The sequence below is a fragment of the Heliangelus exortis genome, chromosome 1 (genome assembly GCF_036169615.1).
Source record: "Heliangelus exortis chromosome 1, bHelExo1.hap1, whole genome shotgun sequence".
NCBI classification, from domain to species: domain Eukaryota; kingdom Metazoa; phylum Chordata; class Aves; order Apodiformes; family Trochilidae; genus Heliangelus; species Heliangelus exortis.
In genome coordinates this window covers 53,107,461-53,133,071 of record NC_092422.1, presented here as the reverse complement: position 1 = coordinate 53,133,071, position 25,611 = coordinate 53,107,461, and the positions used below count along the sequence as shown (strand labels likewise).

General features: G+C 38.0%; 1 protein-coding gene across 3 annotated transcripts in view; it reads left to right on the top strand.

Annotated features, from left to right (window-relative positions):
* FGF14 (fibroblast growth factor 14) overlaps positions 1-25,611 on the top strand; it is a 413,408-nt gene that overhangs the window by 228,517 nt on the left and 159,280 nt on the right. The window contains exon 1 of one of the 3 annotated variants that reach the window (XM_071742613.1): positions 10,433-10,456. The exons of the other annotated variants lie outside the window; for them this stretch is intronic. The gene's annotated coding sequence lies outside the window, so the exon portion shown is untranslated. Of the gene's footprint in view, positions 1-10,432; positions 10,457-25,611 lie in introns of those variants that run through there. 3 annotated transcript variants of the gene reach the window in all.

Genomic DNA, 25,611 nt, shown 5'->3' with positions numbered 1-25,611 from the left:
TTAAAGATTTTTTCTTTTTTGCTTTTCATAGTAACAAAGCAAGAACTACTCTCAGCCTCAATAGGAATAGTTTTACAGTTCATAAAGTAATCTACTTGTTGGGGGGTTGTTAAGATTTTTTTCAATTGGGATTGAGAGGTCCTTTAAAATATAAGCAGATATCACTTCCAGTAAATTTTCTTAAAGAAAATATCTTACTGGCATGAATTTGAGCCAAAGAACTGAGGGAGAGAGCAATTATGAAAGCTGAAGCTGTATGTACAGAAGAAAACATTTTGTGAATGCTCCTTGGCATTGCTCTGTGAAGTGTACTTGGCACAGTGAGAAACACGACCAATAGTCAAATCCTTCAAATACAGCCCGTTCTGATTGTTTATAAAACTAATTACTATCTGACAAGATGCTGAAGTCCTACTGACTTGAGAAATCCCATGTAAGAGGCTTTATAAGAAGTTGTATTCAAATGCTTCAAGTGACTTAACATGTGGTGGTTACACAGTGGGCTGAGTCATTCCCATGTGGGGACACTTTGTCCAGAAGGTTGAGTGTTCTTGGACATGGAGTCTCCTTGAAGTATGGCAGCATCCTGCCTCTGTGTCAATAACAGATGATTTCCTCTTGTCTCAGTTCAGGAACAGCTGATTTTTCACTGTTCCTGCTGCCAGCTAGGAGGGACATTTTATCTGGGAAGAGGAAGAGCTTACAGCTTTTCCTTTTTTTTTTTTTTTTTTCCTTATTTTTTAAAATTTATTTCTGTGAGACTCCTTCTCCTTAGTAGTTACCAAAGGATTTCTTAGAAGCGTGAGGAAGTGCAAATAAAATTCGGTAACCTTTATTTCATATAGAACTCAGTGAAAAATTACTAACTGAATAAAATTTGGAAGATTCCTATTTTCCAGAGCCAAAGATAGTAGTTTATAACAGAATAATGTCACTATAGTACACACTGCATTATTAAAAGTGCTTAAATCAAGAGAATGTGCTGAAGCTGTGGCCTGCTGTGCAAGCAATTGATTCAGCTGAAATACTGATTGGAAAAAAGCCTAGTTCATTTATTGTCTTAAATTTGCAGTTGAGTATAATAATTAAATCCCTAAGATCTGGATACAATCTTTTTCATAATTATGTGGTCTGCTGCTTGTCAGTTTTCTGAATATGGTGTTAACCATGATGATCCATACCCTTATCAGACCATGGGATGATTTGTAGTGTGAACCTACAGCAACTTTTATCCTGGTGTAACTCCTTGCATAGGTGTAAGTAGAGAGAAGCTCCTGTGAGGCAGCAGAGGTGCTGGTGGTGGTGTTGAGATGTAGCATGTAAGATGTTAGCTAAAGTTCTCAGCTGGTTTTTAGTGCTGAGATTACTCTTCTCCTAAGTCAAAGCATTGGATGTGTTGTGCCTTCTTGCTACAAAAATAAATTCCTGCTTCCTATTGATGTGTGTGTAATTGGTTGACTGCCATCTAACCACTCAAAGAATAAGTGTTCATTTGTATTTATTTACACGGTATTTATATTGTGGTTTTGTTCACCTATAAACTGGAAAACATTTCTTATTTTCTAGATAAAGTATTTGCTCTTATGTGACTGAGATTTCAACGTTAAATTCGGCATTTTCCTTTTTTTTCCCCCTCCAGATTACATCTTTTGAGATGCAAATTTTAAAGCAGAACTGGTGATACTATTTTCCAAACAACCTAAGACTCTCAGAGGTGTCTTAAAATTGAACTCCAACAACTCAGGTTATCTTGAGACGTGCTGAGAATCCTTCAGACTTTGCAGGGAGCTCCTCAGTTTGCAGGACCTTCCTCCCTGAGCTAAGAACTGCATAGCCTCTTCCAGGCAGTGCCCAGTGCTGCTTCCCTTGAACTGCCTAGCAGTGCCTTTTTTCAGGGATTAATTTTCCTCTCTGATGATTATGCAGTACTGGATTAAATCCAATTTTGAGCCCTTTCCGTGGTCAGAATTTTCCCAAAATGTTCTTGGGATGATGTCAGAAACCTGAAGATTGGAGCAGAGTAATGGATTTTTCCCTGGCTGACTGAGCATCAGTCACCTGCAGAAATTTAAAGGAGTCTGTGGGTTGTGTGGCCTGGGAGTGCTCTTAGACAGGTCAGGAATGGAGATTGCCATCATACTTATAGAATGCCTGTCCTCTGTTCCTCAGTGGAAACTCCACAAAGAAAATGGGAGGAGACTTCTGGCTTAAGAAACTTGTCACAAATAGCCCCACTTCTTATGCCACTACATGTCTTCTGTCTGGCTCTTGGTGTTCTTTGATACATAAACAATTTTCTTTACTTGTATCTTAATTCTACTGTGTTTTAGTGCTCATTCCATACTACTCTGCAAAAGTCAAGAAGGAGTGCAGCAACCTGCATCTTTTAGTATGTTCACAGACCTGGATATCAAGCTGGAAAATATATTTGAGCCTTACAATAACTCCAGTACCATTAAGAAATTTTTCAGCTGGTGTGGAAGAAGACTGGGTTTCCCAAACTAGATTTTTCTCTTTCTAAACCACCAGAAAGCTACTCTAATCTAACCTAACTATCAAAGCAGGACGTCAGCTTTTTTTGAAGATGCTAAATATGTCAGTTGCTAAGCATTTGGAATATCTTTTTTAGGTACCTAAGTGGAAGATGGAAAATTAGAAAAATCATGTACAAAGCATTTCTTAATGGCCCTTTCTGAGGCAAGCTTGCAAAGGAGATAGCTTCGTATTCATTTAGTCACTATTGGAAAGCTAAAGCAGGACCAAGTGACCATGAACAAACCTGGTGTGTAATCACTACTCTTATGTAGCAAGTTGGAACACAAAGGGTGAGTTGTGCTTTAAAAAGAAGGGTTTCAAAAGGTACAGGAGACAGGTAGGTACATTATTTTCCGTGGAGTCTGCATTTATTTTTCTTCCCTTTTGAGCACATCCTCGAGATTTTTTAGCAAAAGAACCAAGGATTTAACAAAAAATAATAGACTAGGGAACAAATTAAACATTTTTCACTCTATACAATGTTCTGGACATGTAGTAATTGCTGATGCAAGTTAGGTACCACTCAACAGCTGTCTGATATGCAGACTGGACAAAATGCTACCCCTGGTTTCAAGCTGTTCTGTCCCAGCGTAGTGTGTTCCTATTACCTTGGTACATAATATCAGAAGAAAAGTTAATAAACAACTCACTGGGGTGATGTAATCAACAGAACTGATGTTAGTCAGCTTAATTCCAATTCTAATGCTTGGGCAGTATACAAATTTTAAAAACAACTCAGTTTTTACATGTTAGAGTGAATTATAATAACATAGAAAAAAACCATCTATATTCAAATGGAGTTGTATAATCTTAGGCATATAATTGCTATATCTAAACACATAAATGTCTTGTAAACTTTATAGAATCAAAAAAATGTTTTAGTCAGAAAACTGTTGTTGTGACTTACAGAAATACTGAGATTGCTAGAAAGTTGTTGAAATGTCATTTATTTATCTTCACTCTACTTAATGTGTGGATGTTTCTTTCAGCCTACTCTTTTGGGTTTTTAAGGCTAATTTTACTCTCTTAACATCTATTTTCAGCTCTTTTTAATGCCTGCTCTTCTCCTCTCTTAATTAACTTCTATTTGAATTTCTCTTAATGCCAGTCCCCCTCTCCTCTGACAAATACAAACTCTTTCTCTTACTCTGTTATCCAGTCTATCTCCAAATCTTTTCCATCTTTCCATGTTGTTCTTTCTCCTCCAAATGTGCTTCCCCACTCTGGTCACATGGGGTTCAGATTCTGTAGCTGGGAATCACACTTGCTTCTTCTGGTTAGGTTAACTTCTCATCACCCTTCTTGACTTTCTTGTCAAACCCACATGTAGCATTTTATCTCTCATTATATATTCTGCTCTTTTTTTTAATGAAAGCTTTTGCCAGTGTGTTTTCTAGAGGATTTTTTCTTCAACGTTTGCTGGTGACCACTGCACGCTATTCATCAAATTTTGGTGGGTTTTTTTTTTAGTATTATTATACTGGATTCACACTTAAGATTACTGCTTTACATTAGCAAGTGTATAATTAATTGTGTAGTGTCAAAGACAAAAAAGTATGCTTATATGGCCAGCAACTCAAAATACTATATATAATTGTCTTTATCTTGAGGCAGAATTAAAGAAGCGAATATTCTTTTCAAAGAAATGATGGTCAAACAGCCACAACTAAATAGTTTTGGAAAGAGACTTAGACTTGTTACTTATTCTGCACTGGTACTTTAGAGACCTAGTTAGAAGTCCAGAAACCACCATGTGCTGTAAAAACTGAGAGCAAAGTTGATTCATATGCTCTGGCTTTCATACAACTGAGCAATGACATCCTTCCTTGAGGAAGCATCTATGTGTTGGTGCAGCAGGATTTTAAGTGGGCAACTATAAGAGAAGTCAGCTGTAATATGGTATTATTCTAGCATTGCTTGAATAAGCCTAGTAAAATAATAAACTTTTTTTTTCAGCTGAGTTTCTGATGTTCCTTGCAGTCCCCAGAACCATGTCCCATCCGACCTCACTTAACTACAGTGTTTATGTACTAGGGAATCCATGCTATCTTCTTTCCTTCCCCCAGGCACCTCAAACATATTTGTCTTGAAGTGCAAAGGGCTTAAAACAATAAACATGGTATTGTCAAACCGTAATTTGTTAGGAAGGAACTTTAGCATAGCAAAAGGTGCTGATTTAGAAATAAAATAAACATTTAATTATAGGGCAGCATTTTTACAGGTGGTATTTGCTTCATGCACTGCCTCTCTACAGTACAGTGAGTGATAAACTGTTGTGACAAGAAAGTAATTGTTAATTATATTGCAATTTGTGAGCTTTTATGTGTGTATCTAATAACTTTGAATCTGCTATGAAGGCTGTTGGGCCAGAGGAGTTTAGTTACCTTTCTAAAGTTACAAAACATCTCCAGTACACTGTATGCTGTAGCATGTACATTGATAGCAAGCTATCTTGTACATAAGCCTAACTGACCCAGACAATAATTCCCCAGTTGAGAATCTTTCTACCATTATTTTCACTGTGCAGATAACAGCTTCAAAATAAAAAGAAACCAAAGAAACAAAGTTATGTGGTCTTGTGGAGGTTTTTTGTATGGCCATCTGAAACGTGGAAAATGTTGTTTGCTTCATTTAACATTTGTTACCATTATCGTAGATTTGTACTTTTTGCCTTATTTGAGCAGTATCTGTATAGAAGGAAATGTCTGAAAACTGAACTCCATACTCTCATCCACTTGGTAGTTTATTCTTTCATTCTTTCTTTCTTCCACTTCCAATATCTAAGACACAATGTATGGCAATTGCAATAGTGCTGTTGATACTCATCTTTCAGAGATAGGTGAGCCTCACTGAAAGGCATTTTGTGTTGAATTTTTCAGATTTTATCTTAATTTTATATTCATGTACATCCCTTCTTAGAACACAAAATAACTTTCCATACAACAAGCAATGTAGCTCTACTTACTTGAAAAGAGGAAATAGAAAGAAAATTTTATAATGGAAGGTATAAGCAATCCAACTGCATCCTGCCTTAGTTTACTCTCTTTCTTAACACTTTTGCTTCTGAGCCCAAGCCTTTTGATTCCAAAGGACATGTCCAGGCATGAAGTAGAACTCCTTTTGTACATGTATTAAAGATAGCCCAGAGATAAAAAGAAGTATTCAAATCTTTGTTGGCTCTGTTGTCCCACATGTCACAGGTTGTCTCTGTCCCTTGGAGAAGTGGGAAAATGACATTCATTGTACCAGCTATGAGCACTGCACTTTGTCATAGAAATACTCAACATCAGTGACACCCTGGCAGAGCACAGCCAGAGTTGTAGATACCTGATTTCGTTAGTTGTCTATTCAGTGCTTGAAACACGAAATTCATTGGTTGGAGAGTTTTTTAGGTTTTTCTGCCTTTTTTTTTTTTTTTAAATCTTTTCCTCTTGCCATACAGTCTTTCAAGAAAACCAGAAGTTTCAGTATTCAAATGTAATTTGTCTTCTCCTTGAGCTCATCCAAAAATTCAGATCTCAGATATAGCTGGTCTCTTTTCAGAATTTTTTAGAGAAATTTCCATTTCTGCTTTTTTTCTTGTTAAATCATTAAATGATGCCTCAGTACTTTTTTTTTAAGTCCTCGTATGTTCCTTGGCTTTTTTTTCTCTCTTATTTACCCCCTCTTCCCCCCAAGTATTCTGAAAGCTGATACGTTCTTTGCAATAGATAAAACTGTCCTTCCTCTCCACTGCCCAATAGGTGGTCTTTTTGTAGCTGTTTTTATTATTTAGTCTTTCACTTTGTTAATTCACTCTGTACTCCTTATTCTATGTGCATTCACCACTTGCTAAACAGCACATGTCTCAGCTAGGAGACTGTCCCTTTCACAGAGGTGGATTTTTTTTCTTTTTTTTTCTGCTCTGCCTGCAACTGCTCCAGCATCATGGTTGCTTCTAGTCAGACCAGTGAGAACTGTTAGTCAAATAATGATATTTATACAGATACAAAACTTAACCAAAAAGAGGTGTTTTGTGGATCTGTAGAACAACTACCAAGTGGGACAGCTTTCTTCTGTGAAAAAGATCTTTCTAATATTTTAGTTGAACTTAAAAAAACCATTACCATAGGGCATTTAGCACCAAAAAATAGGGCAGTTCAAGTATTTGATTGAATACAGTGTGTCAATAGGTATTTCCAATATGTTATATCTTTTGTATAAGGAAATCATCACTCCCCATAAAGTTTCTACAAGTTCAGGAGAGCTGACTGGGATCAAACATTTTTTCTGTAAAAGAAAGAATGATAAAAAATTCTAAATTTAATTTCAGTAAAATCATATTTAACTGAAATAAATTCTTCAGCAACTTTTGCCAAAGAACAAATCTTGCACTGTAGGAATTGCTTATGTAATTTTTTGGCAAACTTTTTATTCTATAAGATCTTCCAGGCACCACGAACGAATGACATCTCTTACAGTGCTCTCTGTGGGTTTCATGACCGTTATCATTGTTTTGGACAGAAAATCACAGGTATTATTTGGAGTGAAGCTAACTGAGATAAGTATTTATGGGCCTAAGAGCATTATGCTTCTGTTACCAGCACTGTGCAGTGAGATTTGGGCTTCCTTTGATCATAGAATCACAGAATCATAGAATTGGCTGGGTTGGAAGGGACCTCAGAGATCATCAAGTCCAACCTTTGATCCACAACCCCTGCAGTTACCAGACCATGGCACTGAGTGCCACATCCAGTCTCTTTTTAAATATCTCCAGGTCTGGAGAATCCACCACTTCCTTGGGCAGCCCATTCCAATGTCTGATCACCCTCTCCGTAAAGAAATTCTTTCTAATGTCCAACCTAAACCCCCCCCCGGCACAATTTAAGACCGTGCCCTCTTGTCTTGCTGAGAGTTGCCTGGGAAAAGAGACCAACCCCCCCCTGGCTACCCCCTCCTTTCAGGGAGTTGTAGAGAGTGATGAGGTCTCCTCTGAGCCTCCTCTTCTCCAGGCTGAACACCCCCAGCTCCCTCAGCCTCTCCTCATAGGATCTGTGCTCAAGTCCCTTCACCAGCCTGGTTGCCCTCCTTTGGACCTGCTCCAGCACCTCAATATCCTTCTTGAACTGAGGGGCCCAGAACTGGACACAGGACTCGAGGTGAGGCCTCACCAGCGCTGAGTACAGGGGCAGAATCCCTTCCCTGGACCTGCTGGCCACACTGTTCCTGATACAGGCCAGGATGCCATTGGCCTTCTTTGATATTCTGTCCTATGTATGCTACGGAGTATCAGACAGCAAACTGCATTTAACAATGATGTAACCTTGCTGCTATGGCGATCAGAATATTCACACTGAATAAAAAGTGTATGTTGGAGGGGAGTTTGAACTTGTATGGGAAATCCAAGCCTTCTATCTTCCATCTTCAGTGGCTGATGTGTGTAAGACTTGACTGGAGCTCAGCGTGCCTGGAGGGTCAAAACAAGCTCAGCAGACAAAATGCCAGAAATTTGTCCCTGTGTTGCAGATCCCAGTTATACTCCTTGTTGGAATTTCTGCCTTAGATCTCTTCCTCTCTGGAATACACTTCTGTAGGTAGGGAGGTGTTATGTCCTCTGGATCCAAGATGCTGACTCTGAGCTTTTGTGAAGGCTCTGATTCAGGGAACCCAGACATGAGTGGAATATTTAGGAAACCAGAGGTTCCTGGGTATCACGGTAGCTGTATCATTTACCTGTGGGCAGTAGCTATGGGATCCTTCTTAGTTTGTTTTATCCTTCCCAACTCATCTGGTGGTGCTACATTCTCCTGTTCTCTTGTGACTTATGGCTATTCAGTTTTCTTGGCTCTTATCAGCAAATATATTTTCTTTGCTACCTGAGAATAGAAGTTTATAAAGTATTTTGTAGCTACAACAAAGCAATAGGTAATTTATATTGTTTTCAAGATATTTTAATTCCCTGGGACTGAAAGAACACTTTTATTTTCTCACAGTTCCTCTGATTCTGAGATTAGATTGTGAGATAGATATCTACCTATCTATCTAAATATAGTTATTTAGTTCTCAACCTGCCTTCAAAGTTTTCTTATATTTGGTTTACTCCTGGGGAAAAAGAAATGGTCTACAGAAGATGCATATTTATTTTCTGTCTTTGCTTGGATTTTGTTTCTTCAATCATACTGTTGTTGACTCTTGCTTTGTCTACTCCCTGTGACATAAATATATTCTTCCAAAGGAGGGTTCAAAAGGAGTTGAAGAATTTTCACCTTCTCATGTTCAAACCTTTGCATCTGGTGTAGATTAAAGTTTTATAAAGATCTTTTAAAAAAATAAAAAGCACTCTCTAAAAGTGTAGCTTCCCAATACTGTAATAATTATTCCCAAATATATAGGTTAATTACATTCCAGTTCCTACAGCTTGGAGAATGAACTGCAGCTCCAGTGTGAACTGATGTAGGGGAGTGATGTTATGTTTTTCTCAAGAACAGCTCTTTTATAATCCAGAATTAGCAGTTAAAAGAAACATGTGTTTAACATGTCAGGAAAGTTCATTTCTAAAGCTTGTCCTGTTGTAACATTTGACCAGTTAATGTATGAGTATTTAACTGTCTCTCTGCTCCCCTTTCAGCTTAGTTGCATACTTAAACTTTGAGATTTAAATGTGTGTAGAAACAGTGACATAATCTCTCGCAGCAAGGTCTGCATTTCAACAGATACTCTTTCAAGCTTTTTGAATTTATCTAAAACTAGCTTTCACCTACCTACCTCAGCCTGTTTAGTAGTAGTTCTGTCATATTTGCTTTATCAGCTTGTCTTTACAGTTTTAAGCCTTGAAGCTGTTTTACATCTGTTGAGCTCTCTTTAGGATAATTTTGTTATCAAGTGATCTCTGAAGATATAGGGTGTTAATTCCCCTTTCCAGTAGGATCACAAAAACCCCACTTTTCAAGAAGTTTCTGTACCTGGTGTACTCAAGATGCAACGTGCCAGACAATGATGAAAGGACAGTCTGTATTTCAAAACCTGGATATTCCAAATTTTTCCGTGTCACTCTCTTTGAGCCTTCTCATTCTACACAAACACCTGATGGAGTCAGACTTCACTGTTTTTTCTAACTGACTAATTCCAGATGAAGTTGTTTGTGTACTGTGTGTTTCTTTGGTTTTCAGCCTTACATATGAATTGCTATACCTCTTGGTTTTCTTAAGAGCCATCAGATGTACTTGCATCTTCTCTTAGATCACACTCGTGTGAAGAAGAGGTCTGATTCATTCTATGAGAAAGGAAGTTACTTGCAATAGGCATTACTTAGTACTGTGAAGACTCTCCATTGGGTACAGAAAAACCTTAGATTTCTCCCCGTTCATGAGCAATGTATTGGAAGCATCTTAATCTTCTGTGCCAAAGGACTGAGGAAGCAATGCCTGCCATGTACAAAGCTGAGATTTGATCCTTGATGCAGTTCTTGCCACTATTGTTATCAAGACTTACTGCTTAATCTGGATGATTTCGATTGAAGAGTTCCTCAGGATGGCAATTAAGAGTAGCCTATCTCCCAGTTTCATTTCTTACCACTTCTGCTGGTTGTATGGAATCTTGTATTGTGGAATGGGAGGAGACAGGACATGCAAAAGTGTAAAATTACATATGAGTAATTGTGTTTGTTGTAGTCCTGCTTTCTCCCATCCTACTCCCTCTTTTCCCTTTTTACATTAAGGTGACTTCCTCCATAACACCGTATTTCCTAATTCTACAAAATCTATTCCTTTTCTTTTAAATGTCTGTAATGGGGAAGAAAGGGTGGAAGTTTACTGTATGTAATACCCCTGTGATTGACAGTCTTTTTGTCTCCTGCTTCCTAGTAGGTAGATAACACTTGCTGTATGGGATCTTGTTTTGTAGGGTGGAAGAAGAGGGAGGACTACAACAAACACAAATAGTGGTATGTAATTTTCCCTTTCTCCTTTGTCTCCCCCTACTTACCAGTCTGAATGCAGAATTTGCTCAATCCTATAATGATGCCTTGTTCTGCTATTTGCTGCTTTAAAAAAACCCAAAACAAAACAACCACATATTCCCAGGTTTTGTTAGTTAATTGCCCGAGTTAAGAAAGACTACAGATGGGATATTATGCATGATGCATAATATTCAGATTGTGCTCACTTTGGGCCACAATGGGACTGAACTTTACTGAGCAGGTTCTTTATCCCATTGGGATAAAGTCTGAAGTGCACTAGCCATCCATTGTCTTTTAATACCTTTAACAGGGTACAGTGTGTGGTATTTTGGACAAAACACCAGTGATGGGAGTCATCCTTCTACTTAAATCAATATTGACTACGTGCATATACTGTGCCATTTTTTTAAAGGCTTACACTGTAGAGCTGATAGAGAACTGCCTGATTTTCTGGGTCAACTTTCACCAAAATATTGTAAACTTAAATTCTACTTGCAGAATTTTAATTAGTTCGAATGGCACAGGGAGGTGGTACCAGCCTTGCATAACACACATTGTCTATAGGTTAGAACAATTTTTTTCATAAAAAGAAGGGGAAGATTGCTGCCAGACAGAAGAGTTGTATAATTTCTGAGGGTAGGACAGCACTTTAAAAATACCCTGTTGTGTGGTTTAACATTTCACTCAAAAGCACAGAAGTTTTTCAAAAGATGTTGACATTTGGTTTTGGTTTTCAGGGTTTTTTTTTTCTGTCATAAGGCTCACACTTCTGCCCTCTTGCTAAAAAGGTTCAAACTGGCAGTGTGTATCAGGCAGATATATATAAAGCATTATAACTGCAGCACAAAGATTATGGAAAAAATGCTTTATGGAATTAAGTTATCAAGAGGAATAGAGAAAAGCAAATGATGTCTCAAAAAAACTTATTTCAAGATATCATCTTCATTAGACCATTTTTTTCCTAGTGTTGTTCTGGGTTGGTGGTTTACTGTTTACTGAGAAGGAACATGTCTGCCCAGTGAATCATTCCTAGTTTCTATGACACCTCTAAGATCTGCATCGTACAGCTACAGCAAAAAATAAGTCATATTTTCAAGTTCTCAATAGCTGTGATTATTATGAAACAAAAGCTGCATCTGTATTTGCCATGATGGTTGGAAAGCTTTTCCATTTCATCTGAAAACAAGAACAAACTCCAGTAAATCCTCAACAGAGTAGTGAATCTACACTCCTGTAAGAGGAGTAAGAGCACATTAGGGATCAGATTCTGTACATTACATGATCTGCACAGATTGTCTGTCAAGAAAGTAAGTGGCAAAGGTAGAATAAACATTTTTTTATATCAGTTAAATAGAATTTTTTTTTCCTCTGAAGAGAACAACCCATTACAGTGGATTACTTTAAACCTTAGCTGTTGTTTATGGGCCAAAACTATGCCTATGGTGAGAATAACTTTTATCTTTCTACTGTGAAAGTAGAAATGAAGAGGTTTTGCATGATCTCTCTGACTTGAAAGGGAATTCAGACTTCTGTTGGAGAGATTTTTTCCAGACTAGGGTAAAGCCTAAATTCAGATTGTCAGCATGGACCAAAACTCCATCATGTTAGAAAATGAGTTTGAGTGGTGTATTTTATTTAGATAATAACTGCACACTGTGAAAAATATGAGGTAAGATGATAGAGAGTTAATTAAGATGTAGAGGTTTTGTACTGTTGGCATTTGGGAAAAAGAAGTTAATTGCTTTCATTCTGAGGTTCATAACATTACCATTAATTTTCATTATAACTTTGTTGCATAGACATGGCACATTGAATAGAGCTGTCTGTTTTAGTGAAAGTGAATGGTCTACTAAGATGTCAGAAAAATGGCACTTCAAAAGTTTAAAAAGGATTTATAATTACTGGGGATTAAGTTTTGCTTGAGCTGGGTGCAGAGGGGTTTGCTTTTCTTTTTAATTTTTTTTTTATTATTATTTAATGTGATTGTGACTTGACTGCACAGACATCACAAAACCTATGAAAATGACAGCCACTTTCTCCACATGCAGCCTAGAATGTTGCCCATTTTATTCTCTAGAGTTGTGCTTGGCCTATTGTGGAGTGATGACCACCTCTGGGTTATACTGGTACCTATTACCTTTACCTCAGAACTATGGGTGAAAGGCATTTTAACAGGAATGGGTGTGGAATAGTGACTCTATTACCAGTTGGACTGGAGTGGAAAGTGGAACATGGGGACTTCCAGAGAGTCCTTGGTATCTCTGTAGCACCTAGATATCCTGGTTAGTGGTAAGAACCCCAGTGTCTGTTATGGCTGAATTGTGGTTATGAAATATATCTTGTAGCATTTCAGTCTTGTATTTCATAGAAATATGAAAAAAAAAAAAGAAAATTTTCCAACCCATATCACTGGGTTGGAAGACAGCTTAAGGATCATCTACTTCCCACCCCTCTGCATGGACAGGGACAGCTTCCACTAGACCAGGTTGCTCAAAGCCCCATCCAGCCTGGTCTTGAACACTTCCAGGGCAGGGACAACCTCAGCTCCTATGGACAACCTGTTCCAGTGTCTTACAACTCTCACAGGAAAGAGTTGTCTTCCTGATGTCTAACATAAATCTTCTCTCTTGTCCCCTCACTATACACCTGTGTAAAAAGCCCCACTTCTTGTAGCCCCCTTCAGGTATTGTAAAGCTGCTATAAGGTCACCTCAGAGCCTCCTCTTCTCCAGGCTGAACAACCCCAGCTTCTTCAGCCTGTCTTCACAGGGGAGGTGCTCCAGCCCTCTGATCAGTTCAGTGTCTCTCCTCTGGACATGCTCAAGGAGCTCTCTGTCCTTCTTATGCTGGGGACTCCAGAACTGGACACAGCACTCCAGGTGGGGTCTCACAAGAGCAGAGCTGAGGGGGAGAATCCCCTCCCTTGGCCGACTGCCTCTGCTTCTTTTGATGCAGCCCAGGACCCAGTTGCCTTCTGGGCTGCAGGCACACACTGATGGCTCATGTTAAGCTCCTGGTCCATCACCACCCTCAAGTTCTTCTCCTCAGGGCTTCCCTCACCTTCTCCTCAGGGCTTCCCTCAGTCCTTTTTCCTTCCCACCTGTATTCATCCATGGGATTGCCTCCACCCAGGTGCAGAACCTTGCACTTGGACTTGTTGAACTTCATGCTGTTTGCATGAACCCACCTCTCAAGCCTGGTATTTGCTGGTATTTGTTGTGTTTCTTGCAAACAAAGTTTGCAACTCTTCTAATGCAATGGAATAGATGTTACAATCTGCTAAGAATACAAAAAACCTTTTTAAGCAAAGATTTCCTATGGACATAAGTAGATACTTAGTAGCAAGTGTGTGGGTGTATTTTCTACCATTTACTAGGTTTTTGTAATTTTTCTGTTATAAATAATGAAAGGGAACACTTAAGAATACTGAAGGGTAAAATTTGAGAATGGATACTTAGACTGTGAGGTTTAATGTATTTTTTTTAAATAGCATTCTAGTTCTTCAGTCATACTGAATATTTGCAGTGCAAATTAGAAAAATGGCATAGCTTGAATTGCTTCAGCACCTGCAAACTGCTATTGAGGTGTAACAAATCAGATTAATAGTAGTTCTATGTTCATCCCTGCTTATGCTGAAGCTGAGGTGTACCTTTTGGCTGGCTTTCCTTTGATCCTAGCTTATAATTTTCTTGTTTTATGCCAAATGTGTTGTGTTTATTTTACCATGTCTATAATAATTTTTGTCTTTAACATAATTTCTGGTCTCTTCTGGTTTTGATCTTTTAGCCTATAATTATTTTAACAAATTTAGATATGTGCCCATCCATTTTTTTCTTCCTGTTGTGAGCTATTCATGATTCTAATTGCCAGTAGTAAAAGAGGAGATTTCTCTTCTTAAACAGAGAGATGGGATTCTGGAGATTCTGCAGAGGCAAAATTGTTAGTCATGGACTTGATGTCCAAACAAGATAGATGTTAACCAAAGAGAAGCAGCAACCTTCTTATGCATCTCCTTCCCAAGAAAGGAGAATAAACCAAAGTATTAAATTTCTTGGGGCTGACATGAGGCAAACTTACAGTACATATGCAATGAAACCCAGATCATTCAGTGAATCCCACTCTAATGCTGCTCTAAAACAGTGGTGTCTTCATGCCATTGCTTTCTTCATGTTACAGCATCGTTGACTTTTGTCAGGTTATGTCTGCTCTTCAACAGCATCACTGGAGCTGAATGACAAGACAGATGATGATTCAGTCCATTTCCCTTTAGCCTTACAAAGATAGAGGCAGTGACTGTGGGCTACTTATTCAGGCTCAGTAAACTGGACCCCTCAGAAGCTGATCCTCCACAACCATCTCAGTAGAGTTAGAGACATATCTTAGCACCATGCTCATGTCTGGGGTGGGGTAGATTGTTACTTTCACTCTTCAATTCAAGAAATTTGTAGCTCTGAGAGTTCTGCTGGTTTTGTCCATGTGGCTTTTTGATAATTTCCCCTCCATCATAATACATCTGTAAAATTTTCTCTGTAAAGGAGACTGGAAGAACCAAAATTTCTCCATTCAACAGATTCCTTTTTTTCTCCAGTGAAAAGAACCACACACTTTATAACAGTTTATAACACAAAGAGGGACTAATGTTCTCAATAAAAGTTAGATTTCTTTACCTCCTAAAGAACAAAAGAGAAATATTAGGCTTTTGCCTAAGGAACTCCGTGCTATCATCATATTTTCTGGTCAGGAAACTGGTGATAATCTTCCTCAGAGACCTTTCCAAAGTTGTCTTACACATGCTAAACTCCTTAAAAATATAAAACTAGGCATTTAGTGAAGAATTTTATCCTCAGGCCTTCTCATATTTAATACATTTGTAGCATATTTCTTAAAAAAAGCATTAAAAAATAGTCCCTTGTGAAGGAGGGGAAGCTTGCAGTCAAATTAAAAAAAAAAAAGGAATTTGTAAAATTGCTCTTTGGGATGTGTATTGAGACTCCAAGCCTGAGAGATGTTGAATCATCAAAGATAACCAGACATTTGGTCATTTATCTAGGTAACTTAAAATGTTCTCACCAATAAGAAACATGACTTGCGACTGAGCAGAATAGGACTCATTATTTTTTTTTTGTTTAGATTCTTTCCCAACTGTTCATGTTAAATATGCTCTGGTTAGAATCATAGAATCATCAAGGTTAGAAAAGACCTCTGAGATCATCAAGTCCAACTGTCCATGCTACAACTCATAACCATTAAACCATCAACTCTAGCACCTCATTTATCCATATCTCCCACCAGGGAGAAGAGGCCAACATCTGTCTGATCACAACCTCCTCTCAGGGAGTCGTAGAGAGCAATGAGGTCTCCCCTCAGCCTCCTCTTCTCCAAGCTGAACAGCCCCAGTTCTCTCAGCCTCTCCTCATCAGTCCTGTTCTCCAGACCCCTAATCAGCTTGGTTGCCCTTCTCTGCACCCTCCCAACCACTTTGATGTCCTTCCTAAACTGCAGTGTGTCCAAAACTGCACAGCACACACTACTCAAGCCTTACTAAGGCAGAGCACAGAGTCAGGATCACCTCCCTGGTCCTGCTGGTCACACTGCTCCTGATCCAGGCCAGGATGGAGTTGGCCTTCTTGGCCACCTGGGCACACTGCCAGCTCATTTTCATCTGGCTGTCAATCAACACCCCCAGGTCCCCTTTTCTCAGCATCTCTCTCCTAACCACTCCTCCCCAAGCCTGTAGTGCTGCTGGGGGTGGTTGTGGCCAAAGTGCAGGACCCAGCATTTGGCCATTTAAAACATACTTGTTCTAAAAAGTATTCAAACCCTACAGAATTATCCTAGAAACTGAAAGCCATTGCAGTCTCTCAACTCTGCCATTGTGAACATTAATATATTTCTTCCATCAATATGTTTCATGTCAAGCTATATAATGTTCTTTCAGTTGTTTCCAAATACCAAACTAAGTGCTACTGTCATTTTTTTTCTGAAAACCTTTACTTTCAGATTAAAAAAAAAATCATTCTGAGGTAGAGATTTGTCTTCATATAAAACACATAAAAATCAGATTTTTTGCATATAAAGGACCCTGTCTTATCTGTTCATGGCACAGAGCAGAAAAGCACTCTCTAGTCTTAAGCCCTGTACCTGTGAAGGGTGAAATGAACAGTGGCTCATATTTGGATGAGTGATCTGGCAAAATGTGCTGCCATGTTTCTACCTTCTCTACACTCTTCATGTATACCAAAGCCATAAATAAATATCTACACAAGGTAATGTAAGATCTATCATCAGTGTGGTGGTTAACAGTATTCCCCCCCAAAAAAAACATGACTATTTGGCTGTTTCAATGTAATTTTAAAGAAAATATTTAATATATAAATCATTTATAAATCAACTGGCACTTAATAACCAGATATGCAAAAAAGAATTGTGGCAAACAAACTTTAGATTAGTTAGATGTTTAATAGTAGTGGTATTATTTCCACCTAAAAAAAAAAAAAAAAAAAAAAAAAAAAAGCTTGTTTTATACTTGTGATGCAATTATACTGTTTTCTGCTTTAGACCAGAATTCAGGAATGTTACTGAACTGTCAAAATGTAGACAGGAGGGAGGCCCATGACTGAAAGAGGACTTTCGCTTCATCTGTTCAACCTGACTCATTGTCAGTGCATATTTGGTATTTTTCTGTTCTTCTGAGTTCTTACCTTATTTATTTGACCCAATGATGGTAATTACACTATTTCCATTTGACCCATGGAGTATGGAATGTTAAACATGTTTATTAAATGTCTTGGAATTAAATGATTTACCATGGAAACCAAAGGTTTCCTAGTCTTCAGATGGTATTCTTGGAACCTGTCTTATTAATAATGGAGTTCAATTTGCCATCTGTTTAATACCACTGATTTTCTGTGAAGCAAAGGAGGTGAGATGTAGTATGTGGTTTTTGAAACATTGCTCCTTGAAAAAGTTTGAAAAATAAACCTTCTCTATCAAAGCTAAGAGGACAATGTATTAGCCTGACACTTAATTTTTTACACTGGTGCTTATGCCCTTCATGTATGGTATAAAAATCACATGACTGAATTTACAGAGGTTTTGACTGGGATTCTGCAAGTCAGTAGGAGCTGAGGCTTTTAGCCCTCTAAAAATAAATGGCCTGATTTTTTATACTTCGGAGGAATTTTCACTCAAGCAAGAAAATTGGCATTGCCAGATGGTGATGGAAGCATTACTAGAGCAAGGGGAAGTTGACAAAGATGCATTCAGTGAGCGAGATTGTAACCATAGTTACAGGATGCTAAGCATTTTCAAATAGATAGGTAAATATATAAATAAACAAATAAATAAATAAAATTAGACTGTATTATTTAGATATCTCAATGACAAAAAAATTGGTTTATTTCTGCCTTTTGAAATTAATGGCTTTTTTTCCCCTACATTCTGCTAGAACTTTGTTGCAATGCTGTCTTGCTGAACAGGTGCATTTCTTTCTACTTAAATACCCTTATGAGCTATATGTATTTCTATTCTAGAGCAAATCCTGGTACTTGCTTTCTCCATTATTCCAACATATCTATAAAACTAGTAAGAGTGTAACCATCCGTATGATTTGTAAATACCCTGTAGGCTTTGATAGCATCATAATGACAAATAGAAAAATGAATGTTGTTGGTGTAACATCTCTTGAGCCTCCTTAGCCAGCAAATGGCCTCCCACTGCCTTAGTTACCACACAGAAGGAGTTTCGTGGAAATGTGGCTACATTAAAGGGTCTGGAATTTGTTGTTAGTCCCATAAAGTGGGACAAATAAAGTCTTGAAGGACAGAAGAGTTGGTGGTACACAGGAATGTCAAAGCATTTATTACAGGAAGCAGTAGTAAAATGCTTCTAGCCACATGGCCAAAGAAAACATCTTTATTGTTGGAGGGGTGCGCTGTGGAGGTTGTGCTTTTTCTTAACATCATGAAAAAGTTGTTTGAGTTGTACTGAAATTTGCAGAACATTTGCAAGCCAACATGTTTACATGGAGCAGGGAAAGGGGGAGAAAAGCCAAGCAAGGGGAGTATGCTGCTGCTCAGATATTTCTCCCTTCTTTTACTACAAGTAATCATCAGGTAACACTTATTGAAATAAAAATTGTGACCCTCTAAACCAACACAGAAAAGGTTAAGGCCAATTTGGTGAGACATTTCTCATTTTTACAAATGGGGGAAAAGAGGGCTTTGCTTGGCTCAGTGGAGCCATTCTTGTGTGTGTTTGCAAATAGTGTCCTGACAAAAGCCTGAAAATGTAGACATTTGGCAGAGGGTGGTTTCTGACCTAGTTTGACAACTTGTTGGATTATGTTGGAACTGTGGCAATTCTCTTGCTGTTGGGACCAAGTTGTTTTTTCTTTGGTTATTTTCTTTCTTTTTGGTTATTCAGCAACCTCAACATATGGAATATTGGTGTTGCTCCCATAGCTGGGCTCCCTTCCTGCAGGATCACACTGTGTGTTGTATTGGCACCATCTGTCACTATTTTAAATATTTAGATTAATGGCCTAACACTAATCCAATGTCTCAAACTATTAATTGCTTGAGATCTGTAAAAAGGGAGACAAAGAGAAACTGATTTCCACCAGGAAAAGTTGCTCTAATTTGATTTTTTCACTTAAAATATTTTGTTGACTGAGGCCAAATACGTTAATGCAATTCAAGCAAGCAAATTATTCAGATGTGAATAATCCATGAATATACATAGCAAATCATACTTAATTACATTTCGATGTCTGGATAGAAGCCAGTATGTTTTGTCAGGTCTCATAGGGGAAAACTGCACAGGCTACTTATGCACCATTTCATAAATTGTTTTACCACCATGCTCATTCTGTTGCTCAGGCATATTTTAAACCTGACATCACTTGCAAAGACCAGCATCATATTAAAGAGGAAATAGAAATTTCAGTATTAAAGCACCAAAGAATATTCCAGTGAAACTTTGTCAGTCAGTTCATCTGAACATCTTTTGGATCTTCTTGGGTGTGTCTTTTTCTTTTGATGTCATCAATTTCATCCATTAAGAACCTGTCAATACTTAATTTAATTTGATTGACTTACTCTATTTGGTAGTCTTAGAAACAACCCCTAGCCCTCTTTATAGAATTGCATGTAATTAATTTACTAATCATTTTGCATTTGTGGAATGTCAGCGTTATATCTGGCGATAATGTGGTATCTACTATAATTTTGTTAAGATTTAATAATAATAATAATAATAATGCATGGCTGTCCTGAAGGAATGATTTGTCATCTGTCTCCAGTGTGCACCCACATACACACCTTTTAAAATGTGTAACAAGGTTCCTTAATGATAAACAAATCTATTCCAGATTTTTTTTACTTCCTCCTCTCACTAGTTGAGATGCAGCCTTCAAAAACTTGATGTTTAACTACTGTGTTTCTTAACTCTTCTATTTATCTTCTTTAAAATAGTAAGCACATCGTTTTCTGTACTTCCATTAATTGACAGTATTAAAGATTTCAATTACATTTCCAGATGGGGCAAGAACAAAATCCAGACTAATCAAGTAAAATACATTAAAATTATGACAGATAAGCTGCATCATTACTCTAGTCATATCCTAAATAGATTTATGTGATGTAGGAATGTGTGAGCACGGATTTGGTTTAGCCTAAAACTCAGGCATTTTTCTAGATGTTAATTTGCTTGAACACTTGGTTTATTATGATATGCTTACTTAGTTTTGTTAAGATAATGCTTTGGTTTATGTATTTTCTTACAGATGCATAGCTTACTTCATTGCAAGAGGCAACAAATTAATTCCACTTTATTTGTCATGCAGGCCTGAAAACGCAAACAAATTAAATGGGGTAAATCTGGCTGAACCAAACAAAACATCAGGAGGGATTTGGAAATGGGTGCTAGAACATGACAATGGTACTTTTATTTTTGATCACTGGTAGTGAATCTGTAGCATTTCCCTAGTATTAGGCAAATATTGCTGTTGACTTAAACCTGCACAAAGCCTTGAAGTCAAGATGAACTTACCCCTGGAGCAGTTAGGGATCCATGCCACAAGCAGTGCCATTTCTGAGGCCAATTGCTTCTTTCTGTGTGCTCATAATCTCTAAAAGTGTAAAGTCTCTTGGCTGAGGCCGAGTCCCCCTTCTGCCCCGAGGTTCTCCTCCTCCTGTTGCAGTTGGCATCAGCAGAGCTCTGCTGGCAAGCCTCAGCTCTTCATGCCACTTGCCTGCTCTCAGTGGCTTTTGTCCTCTCTGAAACAAATTACATGTCACAGCACTTGATATCAAATGCTGGGGACTTGTTATTTGTGAGTCTACTTGAAGGGAGTTTCTTTACTTCTGTTCTGATGGCAACTGGCCTTCTGTTTTGTGTTATACACTATTAAAATAATTTTCAATGAAAACAAAGTTTCACCCGTCACCAATACCAGCAGTTGAATTATGTTAGGTAAAATTATTACTTAAAAAAAACCACCTGTGCCACTTTGGAGTAAAGAAAAGTTGCAGCTGGAAGGTGGATGATCAATAATATATTTTTCTATATTTCATATAGAAAGTATATGATCCATGGGACACTTGCATCAACAATAGCTTTGGGGTTTTGGGCTCCTTTGGTGGCAGTGAGTGGGTTGGTGGAGGAAAAGGAATTTTTTGTCTGGGAACTTAGACTCTTAAATAATACTAGTAGGTGGCACAAAGATAAGTTTTATGATATTTCTAATTTAGGAAATATATTCTAATTTGTATTTTACCAGACAGTGTTCTCATCACTTTTTGATAAATACCAACTGTTTAATCTTCATTTGCAATGAAGATTCAATGAAATTTACTTGTTTATATAAAATAAAATTAAAAAACACTTTTGTGGAAGGAATATAGATCAGATAAATGTCTACATTCATATTGAGCTGCTACTGTTGCAGAAAAAATATGAAAGAAACATATTTTTGTTAAATGCTGAAATTTATCAGGCAACATGATTTTTTTATTGTCTGCTTTTTCTTATTACAAAAGCAAGGCACTGTTGTTTTTTTTAATTGGGTTTTGGTTTTTTTTTTTTACTTGTTTGGTTTTTTGTAGTTCTGCTTTAACTGCAGCTGTTCAAACTTTTCACTTAACATCACCAAAGTATTGCTGGGTGGAGGTTTATAGGGCTTTCCTGCTCTCAGAACATGAAACATGGACAAACACTCTGGTTGCACTGAGTTGAAAGAAAACTTGCATCTGCTTCACTTAGATATTGTTTTGGGGTTTTTTTGTCATATTTTGTACTTATGCTTTCAAAATGCTACAAAAGTGTATTTTCATTCACTGAGGAGCAATGCATAGAGAGAATTACATCACTAGGCAAAATATCTCCTTCAAAAACAAGTCCAAGTTGCAGTCTAAAAAGCTCTTCTCAGCTTTCATTTTACATTAGTGAACTAAAATTCTATTGGGGTGCTTTTCTTGGCCCCACTTCCTTCCTTCCTTCCTTCCTTCCTTCCTTCCTTCCTTCCTTCCTTCCTTCCTTCCTTCCTTCCTTCCTTCCTTCCTTCCTTCCTTCCTTCCTTCCTTCCTTCCTTCCTTCCTTCCTTCCTTCCTTCCTTCCTTCCTTCCTTCCTTCCTTCCTTCCTTCCTTCCTTCCTTCCTTCCTTCCTTCCTTCCTTCCTTCCTTCCTTCCTTCCTTCCTTCCTTCCTTCCTTCCTTCCTTCCTTCCTTCCTTCCTTCCTTCCTTCCTTCCTTCCTTCCTTCCTTCCTTCCTTCCTCCCTTCCTTCCTTCCTCCCTTCCTCCCTCCCTTCCTCCCTCCCTCCCTCCCTCCCTCCCTCCCTCCCTCCCTCCCTCCTCCCGTCTTTCCCTAGGTACTGAGGCAAGTGAATACAAAAAGTGCTCCACTAACTCTCAGAGAAACAGTTTGGTGCTGAATACTCTAAAATAATCTAATTTACATCAGTGACTACACAGACCTTTTTTCCTGCACAATTTGATTAAGTATTTTGACCTTAAATGATATATCTTAAGGAAAAATCAAGGTACCTGTCTTTTGGAATAGTTTTCAAAATAAAAGTAAGACAAAAACATACTAAATTCCAATTTTGAAGCAATATTTCACAATTTAGAAAAGAAAGAAAAAACTACTGTAAAACTTAAAATAATTCTGAGTGCATGATGTACCTTACTGTATCAGAAACCAATCTGAAAACAAGTATGGAAATACTCTACAGTTGCATTTTCTTAGAAAAAAAAAGAGCTACCTCAGAATATCTGGTCTCCTGCAACATTATCATGTGAGGTTTGATAATCATGGAGGAAAAAGTCTGAGCTGGTATTTTCATGACTGTTGCTGTACAGTTTTCTCTAAGACTGTTCTCTGAATCAAGTGCACAGGGCAGCAGATTCAACTTTTCATAAATAATCCCATTTGATTACATGAGTTTTATTTTTAGACAATTTTCTTCAAATGTCTATGTATGTGTATATAATACGCATTTTCTGGGAAAAAAACTTCAAGTATTCTCCAAATAATGGTATTTTTATACCAAATATAAAATGCTTTTTCAGCTTGGAAGTTACTGTTATGTGATTTAAAACATCAGTGAGCATGTTTTTGCAGTGCCTTTTCAAGATATTTCGCCTTAAATCTATCTGCATTTGGTCTGTCTTAAGGTTTTATTTTTGCTTATAGTGCCCTCACCTGTAATTTAAGGCCAATTGCAGAACTTTTGCAGTAGAAATGGCAATTTTGTCTTTGAATCCTAGCCAGAGAAATACCTCTCTGGACATCTTGTTTTTACAAGTGGAAACAGCTGAAGTGTTGCAGCTGACTTTTATTAGTTTTTTATTAGTTACTTGAAACATTGCTGTGGTTTTTAGTGTACCCTAATTACAGTGCACTCTTATGCCAAAACTCTGCATATTTTACCCTGTAATGGAGCTGCAAATAGTAATGAAGCAATTCAGTCACACTTCAGTTCCAAGAGCCATCCTTAATTTAACCATTTATCAAGTTGTGGGACAGAGCAGATCAAAATCAAGTAATTGAGGTGGGAGTTATGAAATCAGTTTAGCTGTTTTTTTGGTGTTTCTTTAATTCTCCTTCCCTGGCTTCTGTCACCTGTCCAGGTAAAATCTACTTCCAAAGCTGACAAGAATACTAAGCAACCTTGCAGTAATAGATTTCATTTAGCAAACTTTTTGGAAACAAACAAGAAAATTGGGAGGAATTACAATTTTAGTATAGATGGGGTTTTGTTGGTTTGTTTGTTTTGTTTTGTTTTGTTTTGTTTTTTTTTAAGATTACTCCGAACAAATGTCCAAACAGCCATCATTTCAAACTAAGTGGATAGGACTGTAGGCTGTAAAAGAGCTACAATTTTCTCATTCTTAAGTAGTCTTGGCTTGGTATACAGAAAAATATGGCATAGGCTACTTTAATGTGTCCAGTTCTGGGCCCCTCAGTTTAGGAAGGATATCAAGGTCCTGGAGCAGGTCCAAAGGAGGGCAACCAGGCTGGTGAAGGGACTTGGGCACAGATCCTATGAGGAGAGGCTGAGGGAGCTGGGGCTGTTCAGCCTGGAGAAGAGGAGGCTCAGGGGAGACCTCATCACTCTCTACAACTCCCTGAAAGGAGGGGGTAGCCAGGGGGGGGTTGGTCTCTTTTCCCAGGCAACTCTCAGCAAGACAAGAGGGCACGGTCTCAAGTTGTGCCAGGGGAGGTTTAGGTTGGACATTAGAAAGAATTTCTTTACTGAGAGGGTGATCAAGCATTGGAATGGGCTGCCCAGGGAAGTGGTGGATTCTCCATCCCTGGAGATATTTAAAAGGAGACTGGATGTGGCACTCAGTGCCATGGTCTGGTAACTGCAGGGGTCGTGGATCAAAGGTTGGACTTGATGATCTCTGAGGTCCCTTCCAACCCAGCCAGTTCTATGATTCTATGAGTGTATGCTGTGATCTGTGAATCTCCGTTTAGTACAGAGACACAAGGTTAGAGCTGGTAGAGTACAGATATTTTTCCAGTAGCAAGGGAACGTGAATGGGGCAATAGCTTCTCCTTGAGAGGGCAATTTCAATATGGCTGGATCTTGCAGAATGTTTTTTGGGGGTTTGCTTTTCTATAGAACTTTTCTCTCTCAGGCTATGGATCTTTAGCACTTCTGTTGCCAATCAAGGTACAGAAGCAGCCAGGGACACAGTAGTGGAAAGTCAGGTGGAAATAGAAAAAGCTTGCTTTATTCTTTTTAATGGAAAGTTCATGACATAAAAATTCAAGATTTTCATCCAGCAAGAAATGTTGCAAGGTGGGAAGAGGTGTAATGAAGACAGAGCCTGCAGATCAACCATTGGGACTCAAAAAGTTCAGTTTTCTGCACAATTTGTAGGCAGCTTTACTTAGGTGTATTTTCTCACCAGGAGCTTATAGTAGGGATGCTCTTGACTAGCTTTCTCTATGAAACTGAATCCTATACACCATAAATCAAAGCTTGCTTCCTCACATTCTGGTGCATTCTCTTTCTCTCCCTCCCTTCCCTACCAACACACACTTCATTTCATTCATTATAACCTCAAAAGTATTCTCACAAATCTCTGCCCTATTATGAACAGCTTTGCTTGTGCCCTGTTAGACACTAGGAAATTGTGCTTAAGAACAACTATCTGATCTTCATGTAGATACTTTCCAGGGAGTTAAATAAGAGACAGGGGAGAATGGATATGTGAATTTTTGCATGAATTACTGCACTGTTTTCTTTCTGCTTTATCTATATGTGTGAATGTGTACGCATGGTTACTCTGCTCCTCTAATACCTCAGTGCCTTGGGCCAGGACCCCACTGTGCTGAGGCTGTTCCAAACAGCCTTTCTGTGTCTGGAAGCCAAAATTAATGGGATGTATGGGATCACAGCCAATCTAAATTTAGTTTTTACCATATGTATTCTACTGTCACAAATATAATTTAATTTTAGCTTTTTTTTTTTTTTTTTTTTTTTTGGCTGCTGTTTTGAGTTTTGTTCAGTTAACGTTTGTTCAAGAATTAGCATTGTGTTAAATATTTATTTCATGACATTTTTATTGAGCTTAGGTTTCTCCAAAGGTAACTTTACATCTTCCTTATGAGCCAATTTACATAGGCAACTG